Here is a 17,181-nt window from a genome sequence, read left to right as displayed (position 1 = left end):
TTTTTCTTCTAATAATTTTTCTATATCAGAAACAGAAGATTTAAGTTTAAAATCCTTTATATCAGGAGGGGATTGTATAGATGAAGTAGCAACAGAAACAATATTAGTTTCTGGTTCTTCTATATGAACATCTGGTTTAATTTTATTAACAGCTAAAATAATATTATCAATACGATCTTTAAGAGAATTATTGTGGGGACCCGGACGCTAATCATGTTCTTAATCGTGATTGGGACTAATTAATCAATTGTAATAAACAGGGTCTAAATTTTTTTTTTTTTTAAAATGCGGAAGGTAATGGAATCAAACTCCTATACATATCAGTATAAAAGTATAAATATGATAAAATATACAATCATACAAACTCAGGTTCAACAACTACTATCAAGTGTTCAAACCCTAGCTCTAGTCCAAGTCCGGTATCACCACTCTAATCTCAGTCTGTCTTCATCTCTGTGACCCTGTACCTGTCCCACCTGTTGTCCTGCACACATACAAACAAGACAACAGCCGGATAACTCCGGTGAGATATAAATATCCCAGTATAAACAATGTAGTAAATGCAATCATATAAAACATATATAAAAGCAAAATCAAACATCGAAACATGTATCTAGTCTGACTACATGAATAAATGACTCGTGATCTAATCTTATCTTATCTCAAATCTAGGGATCCCAATCTAATTTAGACTTTGGTATGCTGTATCGAGTGTCTGAGATAGACGTCAATCTACATTTAAGGCTCTTCGATACACCGTAAGTCTAGAGTCTTATCGGTTCTGAGAAAGACTCGGCGGTTCTGCCCTAGCTCGGCTGTCTGCCCTAGACTCGGACTCTAACTCTGTTCTAAGTCAATACATTAACATATCAATCTGATAATTTGCAAATATCAATGCAATAAAATAAAGTATGTGATTTAGGGATACTCAAGTCAAACCTAACTCGAGTTGTGCAATCCCGAATCAACATTTATTTATACATTTCTTGCTGCCGATCTGATACAATCAAAGTCTTGATTCAGAGTCTGTCAGTGTTCAATCTGGCAATGACAATATCAATATTTTGTATCAATATTCTAATCAAATCACAACATCTCTGTTTTATCAAATTCTGACAGTACGACAGTACAGTCTTGCGATACTGATAATACTGTATCAGTCTATATCAATTCCAAACATTTACAATCAACCACCCTACATATCTGATATCAATTCTAGTCAATTTCCTTCTGAAATTCATAATAATTCCATATTCAGTCCGTTTCTTAATCTGACTTCGATTCTACGCTGTCTAACATGTCAAGAACAACATACATGACGTGTATTCAATTCTGGCAACATCATAATTTCAAAACATGTCAAAACGTAATAAAACTTACATCCCGTAGTAGCCTGCGTTGCTAGGAGCACGGTACCGAAGTCGGATTTAAAATCTAACGGACGGATTCCTCACAAATCGAATTCTATATTCAAAGATCAAAAGTTTCTTCTAAATTTCGATTTCCCTTCTTCTGAGTACGGTTTGCATGTATATATATATATACCAACGTACATGCAAAAGCCAAATGTCGATTTTTCCTTCTGCATGTCTCGCGCATATGCGCGACAATTCTGGCGCATATGCGCGAGACCTACTGGTCTCGATCTTGGCAACTCGCGCATATGTGCGACTTAGTTCCGCGCATATGCGCGATGTCTTCTGGACATCATTTGCATAGGCTCGCGCATATGTGCGACATCTTCCGCGCAGATGCGCGAGGTCTTCTGCCTGTTTGGCGCATGTGCGCGCATTCAGTCGCGCATGTGCGCCAACCCCTCTGGACCTCTCGTGCATGTGTGCGCTATATACTCGCGCATGTGCGCCAATGCTACTGTCCTCGCACTTCAATTTTCACACGTGATCTCATTTCGTGTTTTGGTTAGCCCCTTCATAATTGTCTCGATTAAAAATCTATAATCGTAATTTAACACGATATAAAATCTCGGGCATTACATTTCTCCCCCCCTAAGATACGATTTCTCCCTCGAAATCACAGGCATTTTATGTAAGGGGTATATATACAAAACTGTATAAGAAATTTACATTATCGAAACAACTCTGGGAATTCTTGTCTCATATCTGATTCAGTCTCCCAAGTTGCTTCTTCAACACCATGACGAGTCCATTGTACTTTCACAAGTGGAATCATTTTCGTTCTGAGCTGTTTTTCTTTGCGATCAATAATCTGGATCGGTTTTTCAACATAGCTCAACGTCTCATCCAGTTCGGCCTCGTCTGGTTGAATAGCATGTGAAGCATCAGGAAGGTACTTCCTTAATAACGATACATGAAAGACATCATGTATCCCAGATAATGTAGGCGGTAAGGCGAGTCGATAGGCACGATCTCCTATCTTCTCGAGAATCTCATAAGGCCCGATGTATCGTGGAGACAGTTTTCCTTTCTTGCCAAATCTGACAACTCCTCTGAAAGGTGAAATATTTAAAAATACTCGGTCTCCTACCTCAAATACCAACGGTCTACGTCGAACATTGGCATATTTGGTCTGTCTGTCTTGGGCTGCCTTCATTTTCTTTTGAATTAGCTTCACTTTTTCTGTCATATCTCTGATCATATCTGGTCCAATCTCAGGTACTTCAGAGATATCATCCCAATAGAGAGGGGATCTACACTTCTTTCCGTACAACGCTTCGAATGGTGCCATCTCAATACTCGTCTGATAGCTGTTGTTGTACAAAAACTCGCAAAGAGGCAATGCATCTTGTCAATTGGTGCTGAAATCTAGCACTACTGCTCTCAGCATATCTTCCAGTGTTTGGATAGTCCGCTCTGACTGTCCGTCGGTCTGTGGATGATATGCGGTACTCAGATGTAACTTTGTACCGAGAGCTTGCTGCAAACTCTGCCAGAAGTGCGAAGTAAATCGAGGATCACGATCTGATACAATCGACTTCGGCACTCCGTGCAATCTGACCACTTCTCTGACATAGATCTCTGCCATCTGGTCAAATCTGTACGTCATCTTGTACGGTATAAAACATGCGGATTTGGTCAATCTGTCAATCACGACCCAAATCGCATCACAACCTCGGGAGGAACGCGGCAACTGCGTCACAAAGTCCATGGAAATGTGATCTCATTTCCATTCAGGAATGGACAAGCTCTGTAATAAACCTCCTGGTTTCTTTCTTTCTGCTTTCACCTGTTGGCAATTCAGACATTTGGAAACAAATTCGGCGATATCAGTCTTCATTTGTTTCCACCAGAACTGTCTTTTCAAATCATTGTACATCTTTCTGCCACCAGGATGAATACTGAATCGACTGTTGTGCGCTTCTGACAATATCTGTCGTCTCAAATCTGAAACATTTGGCACAACCACACGATGATTCACGTACAAGACGTTATCACGTACCTGATACTCTGATCGATGTCCTGTTCTGACCATTGCTACAGATTTTTGTACATTCTGATCAACTTTCTGAGCTGCCTTAATTCTCATAATCAGCTCTGGTTCTATTTGCACCGTATAAAGTCTCAACGGTCTATAATCTGTTTCAAATTCTAATCCAGACAAACAGCAGTCTTCTATCAAATTTGAAACACCAATCGTCGATAAGGATAAAGAACATACCTTTCGACTCAGTGCATCAGCTGCTGCATTAGACTTTCATGGATAGTATTTGATTTCACAATCAAAATCTTTAAGCAAATCAAGCCATCTTCGTTGCCTCATATTCAATTCAGATTGTGAAAATAGATATTTCAAACTCTTTTGATCAGAATATATCTCAAACTTTTCACCATAAAGATAGTGTCGCCATATCTTTAATGCAAAGACAATGGATGCCAATTCAAGATCATGAATTGGATAACGGGTCTCATGTGGTTTAAGCTGTCTTGAGGCATAAGCGATAACATGCCCTCGTTGCATCAACACACATCCCAATCCTCTGTGAGAAGCGTCGCAATAAACCACAAAATCACCAGTACCGGATGGAATAGTCAACACCGGTGCACTGGTCAACCTCTTCTTCAACTCCAGAAAACTGGTCTCACATTCTTCAGACCAAACAAATGGAGCATTCTTCTGAGTCAGCTGAGTAATTGGTTTAGCTATACTCGAGAAATCTTTAATGAAACGACGGTAGTATCCTGCTAAACCCACGAAACTGCGAATTTCAGGTACTGATGTCGGTCTTGGCCAAGAAATCACGGCTTCCACTTTACTGGGATCAACTGATATCCCATCTCCGTATATAATATGACCCAGAAATACTACCTGTCTTAGCCAAAACTCATTTCGACAGTTTAGCATATATCTTCTCAGCTCTTAAATTCGCAATACAGTTCTTAGATGCTTAGCATGCTCACTCATATTCTTTGAATAAATCAAAATATCATCGATGAAAATAATCACAAAATCATCGAGATATCTCTGAAAGATACGGTTCATCAATCCCATGAATACAGCTGGAGCATTCGTCAGACCAAACGACATGACAATAAATTCTTAGTGCCCATACCTGGTTCTGAATGCCGTCTTTGAGATATCAGAATCTCTGACTCTCAGCTGATGATATCCCGATCTCAAATCGATTTTGGAATATACTGAAGAACCCTGCAACTGATCGAATAAATCATCTATACGAGGCAAGGGATATTTATTCTTTATCGTTGCCTTGTTCAGTTGTCTATAGTCGATGCAGAGTCTCATCGAGCCATCTTTCTTTCTTACGAATAATACTGGAGCACCCCAAGGAGACACACTCGGTCTGATGTACCCCTTGGCCAGTAAATCTTCCAACTGATCCTTCAATTCTTTCAATTCAACTGGTGCCATTCTGTATGGAGCTTTAGAAATCGGTACTGTACCTGGCATCAGTTCAATGCTGAAGTCTATCTCTCTAACTGGAGGTAACCCCGGGATCTCATCTGGGAAGACGTCAGCAAACTCACGTACCACTGGCAGATCTGCCAATGCTGGACTCGACTTCAGTAAATCTACTGAATATACAAGGAACCCTTCTGCTCCTTTCTGTAATAATCGAGTCATAGATAATAAAGATATTAAAGGAATTCTCGATCTAGAACCCTTACCGTAAAATTTCCACTATTCAGCCATATCTGGTCTGAATCTCACTATCTTGTGGAAACAATCAACTGTCGCTCTGTACTTGGTCAGCATATCAATACCGATAATACAGTCAAAGTCAGACAATCCAAGTACGATGCAATCTAACTCAATCTCATGCCCGTCATACTGTAGTACACAATGGTTAACCGAATTCACGGATATCAAACCTATCCCCAAAGGCGAAGATACTGACACTACAGTAGCTAAAGACTCTACAGGCAATGCATGACTCAATGAAAATCGTTCAGAAATAAATGTGTGTGAAGCACCGGTATCAATTAGTACGTAAGCAAGATAACCACATAAAGAACAGTTACCTGCCACAACGTCATCTGGTGCTTCCTGGGCCTGCTCCTCTGTCAAAGCGAAGACTCTGGCCTGCTGTCTCGGAGGCTGACCAACTGTCTGGCTTCCTCCTGACCTCTGCTATGACTGAGCTGGCGCTGACTAGAATGTATGAACAGCAGCTGATCGTCTCTCAGTTTGTGCTGCTGATCCCGATGACTCGGCCCCCTGAGCTCTCTGCAAACCTTTCTGTGGACACACTTTAGCAAAGTGTCCCGGCTGTTTACAGAGATTGCAACTACCAGTCACTCCCTGGCATTGCTCATGTAGCATGTCTTCCTCCGCAAGTCTTGCAATAAACTCCAGTGTAACTCTGCTCTGTCTAGAACCACCGGAGCTGGAAGAACTACTGCCAGATTTCTTGAATTGCTTTCCCCTGGCTTTCAAAAATTCTTTCTTTCCTCCACTACTGCTGCCACCCTCAAATCTGGGAGGTTGTTGTTGTGGTCTCAGTGCTGGAGGTACAAATGAAGCCCCTTTCTGTCTCATCAGACCGGCTTCTGCTCCCTTAGCTCTGTTCAGGGCATCAGTAAAATTATCCGGTCGCCCTGTGTTCACCAATGTGAAAATGTCGGGGTTCAGGCCATTGATGAACTGGTCAGCAGTAGTTTCTTCGCTGTCAGCCACATGTGGAGCAAATTTCAGCAAGGAGGGGAACTTGGACACGTATTCTTCTATGTTCATCTGTCCTTGCTTGAGGTTGGCAAACTCCGCCCCCTTATCCTTCCGGTACGACACTGGAAAGAATCGTTGATAAAATTCAGTTCTAAATATATTCCAGGTAATATTCGTACCTCTATGCTTCGTGGCTCTCTTTCTCGTAATCCACCAGTCCTTGGCAACGTCGCGTAACTGGTGTCCAACTAATTTCACCCTCTTCTCATCTGTATACTCCAAGGATTCGAACAACATCTCTATATCATCGAGCCAACTCTCGCACTCCACAGCATTCTCTGTGCCTTTCAAGGTTGGCGGATGAAATGACTGAAATCGTTTCAGTAACGTTTCCATTGGAGTCGGTGTGACATCCATTGTAGGATTGGATGTACTTCCCTGTTCTGGTACTCGTCTCGGAGGCATATCTAATAATCAAATAGATTAGTAACAAGTACAAAAATTCTGTTTCAATCCTCCTCTGATCATCTAACTGCTGATCTAGAATCAGTACTGATCCAATCTCAATAACACATATTACTATATCAAATCAGATAAACAAGTAACATGTAATAAAGCAGTAAGACATGCTAGCATTCAAAAGCAGGAAATAAAACCTCAATCTACCCCGCTCACTAGCTTCTTCTATCTCAGTCTAAAGGATCAATCGCTCTGATACCACCTGTTGTGGGGACCCAGACGCTAATCATGTCCTTAATCGTGATTGGGACTAATTAATCAATTGTAATAAACAGGGTCTAAATTTTTTTTTTTTTAAATGCGGAAGGTAATGGAATCAAACTCCTATACATATCAGTATAAAATTATAAATCTGATAAAATATACAATCATACAAACTCAGGTTCAACAACTACTATCATGTGTTCAAACCCTAGCTCTAGTCCAAGTCCGGTATCACCACTCTAATCTCAGTCTGTCTTCATCTCTGTGACCCTGTACCTGTCCCACCTGTTGTCGTGCACACATACAAACAAGACAACAGCCGGATAACTCCGGTGAGATATAAATATCCCAGTATAAACAATGTAGTAAATGCAATCATATAAAACATATATAAAAGCAAAATCAAACATCGAAACATGTATCTAGTCTGACTACATGAATAAATGACTCGTGATCTAATCTTATCTTATCTCAAATCTAGGGATCCCAATCTAATTTAGACTTTGGTATGCTGTATCGAGTGTCTGAGATAGACGTCGATCTACATCTAAGGCTCTTCGATACACCGTAAGTCTAGAGTCTTATCGGTTCTGAGAAAGACTCGGCGGTTCTACCCTAGCTAGGCTGTCTGCCCTAGACTCGGACTCTGACTCTGTTCTAAGTCAATACATTAACATATCAATCTGATAATTTGCAAATATCAATGCAATAAAATAAAGTATGTGATTTAGGGAAACTCAAGTCAAACCTAACTCGAGTTGTGCAATCCCGAATCAACATTTATTTATACCTTTCTTGCTGCCGATCTGATACAATCAAAGTCTTGATTCAGAGTCTGTCAGTGTTCAATCTGGCAATGACAATATCAATATTCTGTATCAATATTCTAATCAAATCACAATATCTCCGTTTTATCAAATTCTGACAGTACGACAGTACAGTCTTGCGATACTGATAATATTGTATCAGTCTATATCAATTCCAAACATTTACAATCAACCACCCAACAAATCTGATATAAATTCTAGTCAATTTCCTTCTGAAATTCATAATAATTCCATATTCAGTCCGTTTCTTAATCTGACTTCGATTCTACGCTGTCTAACATGTCAAGAACAACATACATGACGTGTATTAAATTCTGGCAACATCATAATTTCAAAACATGTCAAAACGTAATAAAACTTACATCCCGTAGTAGCCTGCGTTGCTAGGAGCACGGTACCGAAGTCGGATTTAAAATCTAACGGACGGATTCCTCACAAATCGAATTCTAAACTCAAAGATCAAAATTTGCTTCTAAATTTCGATTTCCCTTCTTCTGAGTACGGTTTGCATGTATATATATATATATATATATATATATACCAACGTACATGCAAAAGCCAAATGTCGATTTTTCCATCTGCATGTCTCGCGCATATGCGCGACAATTCTGGCGCATATGCGCGAGACCTACTGGTCTCGATCTTGGCAACTCGCGCATATGCGCGATTTAGTTCCGCGCATATGCGCGATGTCTTCTGGACATCATTTGCATAGGCTCGCGCATATGCGCGACATCTTCCGCGCATATGCGCGAGGTCTTCTGCCTGTTTGGCGCATGTGCGCGCATTCAGTCGCGCATGTGCGCCAACCCCTCTGGACCTCTCGTGCATGTGCGCGCATATACTCGCGCATGTGCGCCAATGCTACTGTCCTCGCACTTCAATTTTCACACTGTGATCTCATTTCGTGTTTTGGTTAGCCCCTTCATAATCGTCTCGATTAAAAATCTATAATCGTAATTTAACACGATATAAAATCTCGGGCATTACAATTATCTCTTCTCCTATTATTGTAAGATATAAATTTGTATAATTCTGTTTTTCAATTATTTGATTAATATGTTTAACAGTAATTTGTAACATATCATTCTCAAATAATTTTGAAAAAGCAGTAAAATTTAAAATTTTAATATTCTTTTCTATAATAAAAGATTGTTGAGAAGGATAAACAGATTTTTGAATCTGTCCAGAAGAAAGTTTATGATTTCTTTCAAGAATAGAAATATAATCTATAATAAATATTTTAAAAAACCAAGGAACAAAATGTATTAGTTTTTTCTGGTTTTCACAATATTTATAAAATGTTGAAACAATATATTCAAACTCTTCTGCAGAGAAACTTTTAAAATATCAATCTCTGAAAGATTCCCATTTGGGTAAATAAAATTCTGCATTGATCTTTGCTCTAGCAGAAGATCCTTTAGTAAAATCAATTTTTGATTTACTATGCATTAAATAATAAAATTCATTTCTGAAACAGTATCAGTTTCATTAACTTTTTGAAAGTTACTTTTATGAACAATATTATTTTGATTTATAATTAAATCATCAACTATATTAGTAGATTCTAAATCTTCGCTAATTTGAGAAGTAGATGCTCTAGAAGTATGTGGTATATCAACCATATAATCTAGAGGAGAAATAAAAGAATGACTAGATTGTATTATTTCCATAAGGGATTGTTTCCAATTCAAATTTCTACCATCTCTTAAAGCTGCTATAAAGCTTTCTGGTAGTCCCTCTAAAGTTAAAGGTCTAAATGCAATTTGTATTAAACCTATATGAATAAATCTGTAATTTTTCCTATAAGGCATAATATCTTTATTGTTTAACATTCTAATAACCATTTCATCATTATGAAGAGGTACGGAAGATTCTGTAGTTTTAACTACTTGTTTAAAACCAATTCTTTCAAAAGTTCCTAATTTATAGATCATTTTAGATTCTATCTTAGGAATAGTCTATTTATTTAATAAATCTAAATTTTCAGGTAAATCATATTCTTCATTTAAACTGTTTTTAACAGTTTCTTTCATACTGAAAATATTCATTTGAATAAAAAGTGCTAAATTATTAACCAGACTATTTCCATGGCTCTGATATCATCTGAGGCTTAGAATCAAAGGGTAATCTGATACATGGCATTGTTTTACCAAATTTTTCCTTAGTCTAATGGAGATTATTGGTTAACTTTTCAAAGTTCATAATCAAGAAGATAATATCTATTGAAGAATGGGGTATATCTCCATTGGTGGAAAAAGAGTTTTATTCTGAAAATCATAAAATGAGTTTTAAATTCAATTTTTGGGATTATATTGAAAGTTTTAATAAAATATTGTTTTATGAAAATGAAAAAAGGAAACATACTTGGTTTTTAAAGATTTGTGAAAATGTTTTTCACTATCCAGTTCCAAATTGGTTTTTAATCTGGTGGAAAATATTTGGTCCATCTGCAAAGATTTTGCCAGAGGTTTTTATAAAATCCATGAATACTTGGTTAAATGTTTCCCCAATTATTAAAAAATCATTTTCTGAACATTGGATCGATGGAAAGACTCTATGTCTATTTTTCATGGAATTTGAAATCCCATGGATCTGGAAATGGCAGCCAGAATTCGGTTACACTAATGAAGGTATCCCTTGCATATGGAGGGTCAGTTCTACTAAATTTTGGGACAAATTACTAAGAGATGATCCAAAAACTGGAAAACCTTATGGTTATGATACTCTTCATCAAATGGAAGAAAAAAATTCATTATATCAAAAAGAATTTCATAATCAACAAGAGAAGGAAAAAGCTTCTACGAGTCCATTCAAAATTCTCACTCAGAAATACTCTGAGATTTATTCAAAAAATAAGATGATTAAGATTTATATTGGAGAAATGAAAAAGGATATTTTTCAGAATATTGGATGTTCTGATTCAAAGTCAGATAAATCTATGGCGTCTGAATCCAGCGAAAACCATTCATACACCTGATGCAAATGCAGGATGCACAGGATCCAGAGGAAGATACTCCTCAATTATCTCAAATAGAAGATATTTTTGAAAATTTTAAGAAATCTCTAAATGACAATCTTAAAGATGATTAACATCGTTGAAAGTGGAATCTCACTATTCAAGAGTTGGTGGAATAACACATCATGGCATATCATGACAAAAGTGGGTGGAATATCACTGTATACTTTTTAAATTTTGTAACCATGTTACTTTTTGCTTTAATAAAGCATTTTTCTGTTTTTATTTTGAGATGGAATCCTGGGTTTCATGTCCGGCTTTTCTATCTATTTATAGGATCATTCTGTGTTCTTAGAAGGACACAGTCGAGTTTGCTCCCCTCTATTCTCTCCTGTAAAAAACCCTTCTGAATTATCAATAAAAGCTTCAAGTGTTCTGATAACAAATTTGTAAGTTTATTGTTTTTATTTTCTGTTTTTTATTTTATGTTTTAAATTTTTATATTTCATAAGATTAGCCTGAATGACAGGCTAAAGTATTCGTGCTAAATTATTACCTTACTATGACATAATCTATATTTATTTGTAACTTGGAATCAGATTGAGATAATAAAGATTTATTTAAACTTTTGAATTTAATGTGATATAAGAATCTTTGGTTAGAACATAAGGTAGAAGATGAACCAGGAAATGGTTAACACAAGGTTCGAGTTTATCCAGGGAAAAATAAATTCATGTTGAAGCCCTTCAGCCTGCTTAGCCGAGAAATGGCGTTTAAGGCGTTTATGGGTGATTTTTAAGAATTTATGATTCTTTGGGCCCTCGGTAAATCCTCTGTTGTTTAATTTCTTTGGTATATCTTTTGTAAATCTTTTGTGTTTTGTGAAAATTACAAACAAGAATCTTATATTCATTATTATTCTAGAATTTAAATTCTTCATTTCTTACCTCAGTATGAGTTGAAAATGGTATATAAGCTGGAAACAAATAATCTCCATGTGTGCGAAAACCACTAAGGAAAAATTTGGTAAAACAATGCCACGTATCAGATTCCTCTTTGATTCTAAGCCTCAGATGGTATCAGAGCCATGGAAATAGTCTGATTATTAATTTAGCACTTTTTATTCAAATGAATATTTTCAGTATGAAAGAAACTGTTAAAATCAGTTTAAATGAAGAATATGATTTACTTGAAAATTTTAGATTTATTGAATAAATGCACTATTCCTAAGATAGAATCTAAAATGATCTATAAATTAGGAACTTTTGAAAGAATTGGTTTTAAACAAGTAGTTAAAACTAAAGAATCATCAATACCTCTTCATAATAATAAGATGGTTATTAGATTGTTAAACAATAAAGATATTATGTGTAGAACCCGTAACTTAGACTACGTATAAGCCATGCATAATTCATAGTATTTAAATTAAAATGATTTTTATTGCAGGAGTATTTAAATTTTTTTCTTTAAATTAATTACTTGACGTAGTAGTTTAATTGTTATCTTTTCAATTAAATAAGTGAGGCCGTACTGGAGATGGAGTATTGAGATAAGCTAATAAAGACTCATTTAAGAAGTGGTAATTTAGCATGTTAGTAGATATAATTTAAAAAGCTAGTATGCATGCAAGTTATTAAAATTCTTTGGTATTTTATTTAATTGTTTTAAAGCATTAAATGCATGTTTATTTCATCAATTTATGTTTAAGTATTTTTATGCATTTTATGCAAAATTCATGCATGGTAGAATTTAATTCATGACATTTTAAAAGGTCACACATTAGGATTTCTAGGTGCATTTCACGTTTGAACGAGGATCGGAGACCGGAGAATTTTTCAGGAAAATTATTTTATTACACGATTTATTTTTATAAATTAATATAAGGTGTTTTTAATAGTATTGTTCAAAAATGGGAATTTTTGGGTATTCTTACCCGCAATATTTTAATTCTTAACGGTACGTAAATTTTATCGATTCGGGGGACTTTTTAAGGGTTCGGCTAATATTTTCAAAACCTTTTCAACGCGAAATATTTTTCGGAAGTACGTTTAGATTTAATGGGCCTACTTTTAAATTTATTGAGCTTAATTAACTTTCAAACTTTTAATGGTTATTTTAAAGCCCATCATCTATTACTTACATATTTAATTACTATTTAAAGTGCTCATTAACCTAAACCTAAACCCCACCACAGCCGACACCTCATTAGAATTTCAAAGTCATCGGTTTCATCACCCAACAGCTGAAAGCTTCGGCGTTGGCTTGTGTTGGCAAGAAAAGTTCATCCGGGTTCCATTGCCTTGATCTTGCTCTTCAAATCACCAAGGCACGTTTGTTACTTTTTTTCGCATCATACACGCATTATATACCGATGAAGGTGTTCTTGCATTCAAACTTTCGATCTACCTTGGTCTATGAAAGATTTTCGTGTTACATGCGTTTTCCTTGCATTCTTGTGTGTTGCTCACGATTTTTCCTGAAGTTTCGTGTAAGGGGGGCTGCTGTATGGAGTCATCTGAAGCTGTTGTGGTCAAGAGGGATGAGTATTAGTAGCTGGAGTCGAAGTTTGATAGATCTAAGTGTGAATTATTGAGGGCTGTTCGGAGTTGGTGCGTGTTGTGGGGTGGAAATGGGTTTGATCGGTGTAGGAAGGTTTCGGCCATGCATGGGCTTGAACCAAGCTATGTCTCAGTCCTAGTAATGCCTGGTAAGATGTTAGAAGTGAGCCATGGGTGATTGGTTGAGGGAGAAGCTCGATCCTTGGAGGTGGAGCTCGATCGAGAGGTGAGGTGCTAGGTCCGATCGTTTTCTGCTTATTCATTGTGCAGCAGCTTTATATTTCGGTTTGCCTGGTTTAGAAGCTTCATTAGGGGCTATTGTACGCCTTAAAGGCTGGACAGGTGGGAAGTAGAGGGTGGACCGAGAGGTTTATGAGTTGGGGGCATGTGTTGAGTCATGAGATTGTAGAATGGGAGTGACCGAGATTTTTATTTCACTCGTTGGACCATCAGCCGTAGGTTTAATGGCATGGGAATAAGATTTTAGAATCATTAATAGTGTTTTTAAAATATGATAAAAAGTTGGGAAAAATTCGGTTAAGTTTCGATTCGATTCGGGTTAAAACCGGGACCCCGGTCCAAGTTTTAAAACGCATCGGTTAAGTTGGGAATTTGGCTCGAATTTACTTCTAGGAATACTTTTAAAAATGTTTTGGGATATTTTAAGAAGTTTGGTAAGCTTCGGGTCAATTTTAGAGGTCCAGAAACGATAATTTTTTGGTTTCCAGGGGCAAAATGGTCATTTTTGCACCCGGGGTAAGATCTTGGTCCTGGCAGTGCCCTGAGCACGAACCATGATATTTTTAAATGTTCATGCATCACGTTTACGATTTTTACGCTATTATAATAATTATGGTGCATGCTTGGTTTAAAGGAATTAAGAGAGGAATTAAGTGAGAAAGTGAAGAGCACTATGTCTCCGCCGCGCCGCGTACATGATTTTAATGCAAGAAGATCAAAATTGTTCATATCTTCTTTCACTCTTCAATCAAGCCATATAGATATTTTTAAATATCGCAAGTACGTGATTTTAATGCAAGAAGATCAAAATTGTTCATATTTAATTATGTTGGTTAATTATATTACGTGCATAAAATATAAAATATTCATTTTGAGATTTATGCGATATTGCTTGTGATCACTTTACTATCATGATTAAATCCGGTCGCCAGTTACCGGTCCGGTCGTTAGTTATCGGTTATGAGAACATTACTAAGTCCTGTCGCCAGTTACAGGCCCGGTCGCCAGTTACCGGTCAGTTCAGTTATTTCACCCAGTACTGTGACAGTGGTCTGATCAGACGTGCATTACTAAGTCCTGTCGCCAGTTACAGGCCCGGTCGCCAGTTACCGGTCAGTTCAGTTCAAGGACCACATGCGTAGACCATAATCTCACCAGAAAAATTATTACATGCTATTTCAGTACAGGGCTCCAAGGAGCAAACATTTTTCACTATGATTTTCAGCTCAGTTATGCACGTATTATAATTAATCATGACACGACATTTTTACGATTTGCCTCATGATATGATATTTTCACTTGCATGCAAGCTTATTATTTATTTATTTACTTGCTATTTACGATATATACATGCTGAGTCTTTAGGCTCACTAGACTTGATTGTTGTAGGTACTGATGATGTCGGGACCGAGGGCCGGGACCAGTGAGCAGGCTCGAGTCGGCAGTAGTAGGACCCGAGGACCTCAGTTCAGCATTTATTATTATTTGATTGCTCAAACATTTTAATTATCGTTGGATAAAATTTTACTGTTATTTCGAAAATGTTAAATTCTTCCGCTGCAATTTTGAACACCTTTAACTTTATTTATAAATTTAATTATGAATGAGGCCTTTTATTTATTTAAAGAGAAAATTTTCAAATTTTTCCGCAAATTTTCAAACACGAATTTTCGGACCGTTATATTATGCCTTATAGGAAAAACTACAAATTTATTCATATAGGTTTAATTCAAATTGCTTTTAGACCTTTAACTTTAGAAGGATTACCAGAAAGCTTCATAGCAACTTTAAGAGATGGTAGAAATTTGAATTGGAAACAATCCCTTATGGGAATAATTCAATCTAGTCTGGCTCATGGTCCAGTATATTTTGATGTTTATCCTTATTTATCTTTATCTTTGTCTGATATTAATATTTTATACTTTTTAACATAAAATGTTAAAACACATGTTTATAATTATACTCCTGGAACAGAAGTAATATGTATCTGTTATCGTATTTATTATAAACCATTATTTATACTGAATCCTATGTGTAAAAGAATAGATAAAAAAATTAAATGAAACTATTCTTATAGAAACTAATTTTAATATGTCTAATATTACAATTCGTAGATCTATAAAATAGGAAGAAATTGAATTTTCAGAAAACTGGATAATTGAACAAGCTGTTCCTAGAAATCCTATAATAAATAGAGATTTACAACAAGTTGTTCAAAATAATGAAGGATCCGTTCAAATACATTTTAATAATGAACAAAGAATATTATTACCATCTTCTATCTATGCTAGATCAAAATCTAGTCATTCTTTTATTTCATGTTTAGATTATATGGTGGATGTTTCTCAGACTTCTAGAGCTTATACTTCTCAGATAAGAGAAGATGTAGAGTCTTCTGTACAAGATACAGTAGATGATTTAATTATAAATCAAAATAATATTGTTCATAAAAGTAACTTTCAAAAAGTTAGAGAAACTGATACTGTTTCAGAAATGAATTTAGTATTTAATAGATAGTAAATCAAAAATTGATTTTACTAAAGGATCTTCTGCTAGAGCAAAGATCAATGCAGAATTTTATTTACCCAAATAAGAATCTTTCAGAGATTGGTATTTTAAAAGTTTCTCTGAGGAAGGGTTTGATTATATTGTTTCCACATTTTATAAATATTGTGAAAACCAGAATAAACTAATACATTTTGTTCCTTGGTTTTTTAAAACATTTATTATAGATTATATTTCTATTCTTGAAAGAAATTATAAACTTTCTTCAGGACAGATTCAAAAATCTGTATATCCTCCTCAACAATATTTTATTATAGAAAAGAATAATAAAATTTTAAATTTTTACTTCTTTTTCAAAATTATTTGAGAATGATACGTTATAAATTACTGTTAAACATATTAATCAAATAATTGAAAAACAGAATTACACAAATTTATATCTTACAATAATAGGAGAAGAGATTAATTCTCTTAAATATCGTATTGATAAAATTATTTTAGTTATTAATAAAATTAAACCAGGTGTTCATATAGAAGAACCAGAAACTAATATTGTTTCTGTTGCTACTTCATCTATACAATCCCCTCCTGACATAAAGGATTTTAAATTTAAATCTTCTGTTTCTGATATAGAAAAATTATTAGAAGAAAAATTTAGAAATCTTAATTTATATACTCTTAATGAAGAGTTTGAAGAATTAGAAAAAAATAATAATCATTCTGATGAAGAAATTAATAAAATTAAATGGGCAGATAGACCTACCACAACCAAATATTATTATAATAAACCTACTCCCATGGATGTTCTTATTGAAGAACAAGAATATATTTTTGCTAATAGTTATAATGGGAAAAATATTTATGAATGGAATATTGATGATTTTAGTGATAGACAAATTTATAATACTGCTCACAGAATGCTTATGTATAGTACTGTTTGTAAAACATCAGGCAATACTGATAAAAATATTGGTAAAATGATAACAGCAGAATTTACTGGCCAACTTAAAGGTTGGTGGGATAATTATTTACATTATTCTCAAAAAGATGAAATTTTTAATTCCATAAAGATAGAGAATAATATTCAATCAGAAAATGTAGTTTATACATTAATATTGACTACGATTGAACATTTTACTGGAAAATTCACTGATAATAGTGAAAAAATTAGAACTTTATTAAGTAATCTAAAATGTAAAACACTTACTGATTTTAGATGGTATAAAGATACTTTCTTATATCGTATTTATGAGATTCCAGATTGTAATAA

General features: G+C 35.4%; 1 pseudogene; it reads left to right on the top strand.

The window, feature by feature from the left end:
- Window positions 1–10,629, top strand: part of LOC140806711 (uncharacterized) — a 103,930-nt pseudogene extending 93,301 nt beyond the window's left edge.
- Window positions 10,630–17,181: the final 6,552 nt, after the last annotated feature.

The sequence above is a fragment of the Primulina eburnea genome, chromosome 1 (assembly GCF_022965805.1).
Source record: "Primulina eburnea isolate SZY01 chromosome 1, ASM2296580v1, whole genome shotgun sequence".
Classification (NCBI taxonomy): domain Eukaryota; kingdom Viridiplantae; phylum Streptophyta; class Magnoliopsida; order Lamiales; family Gesneriaceae; genus Primulina; species Primulina eburnea.
This window is presented reverse-complemented; position numbering and strand designations above follow the sequence as displayed.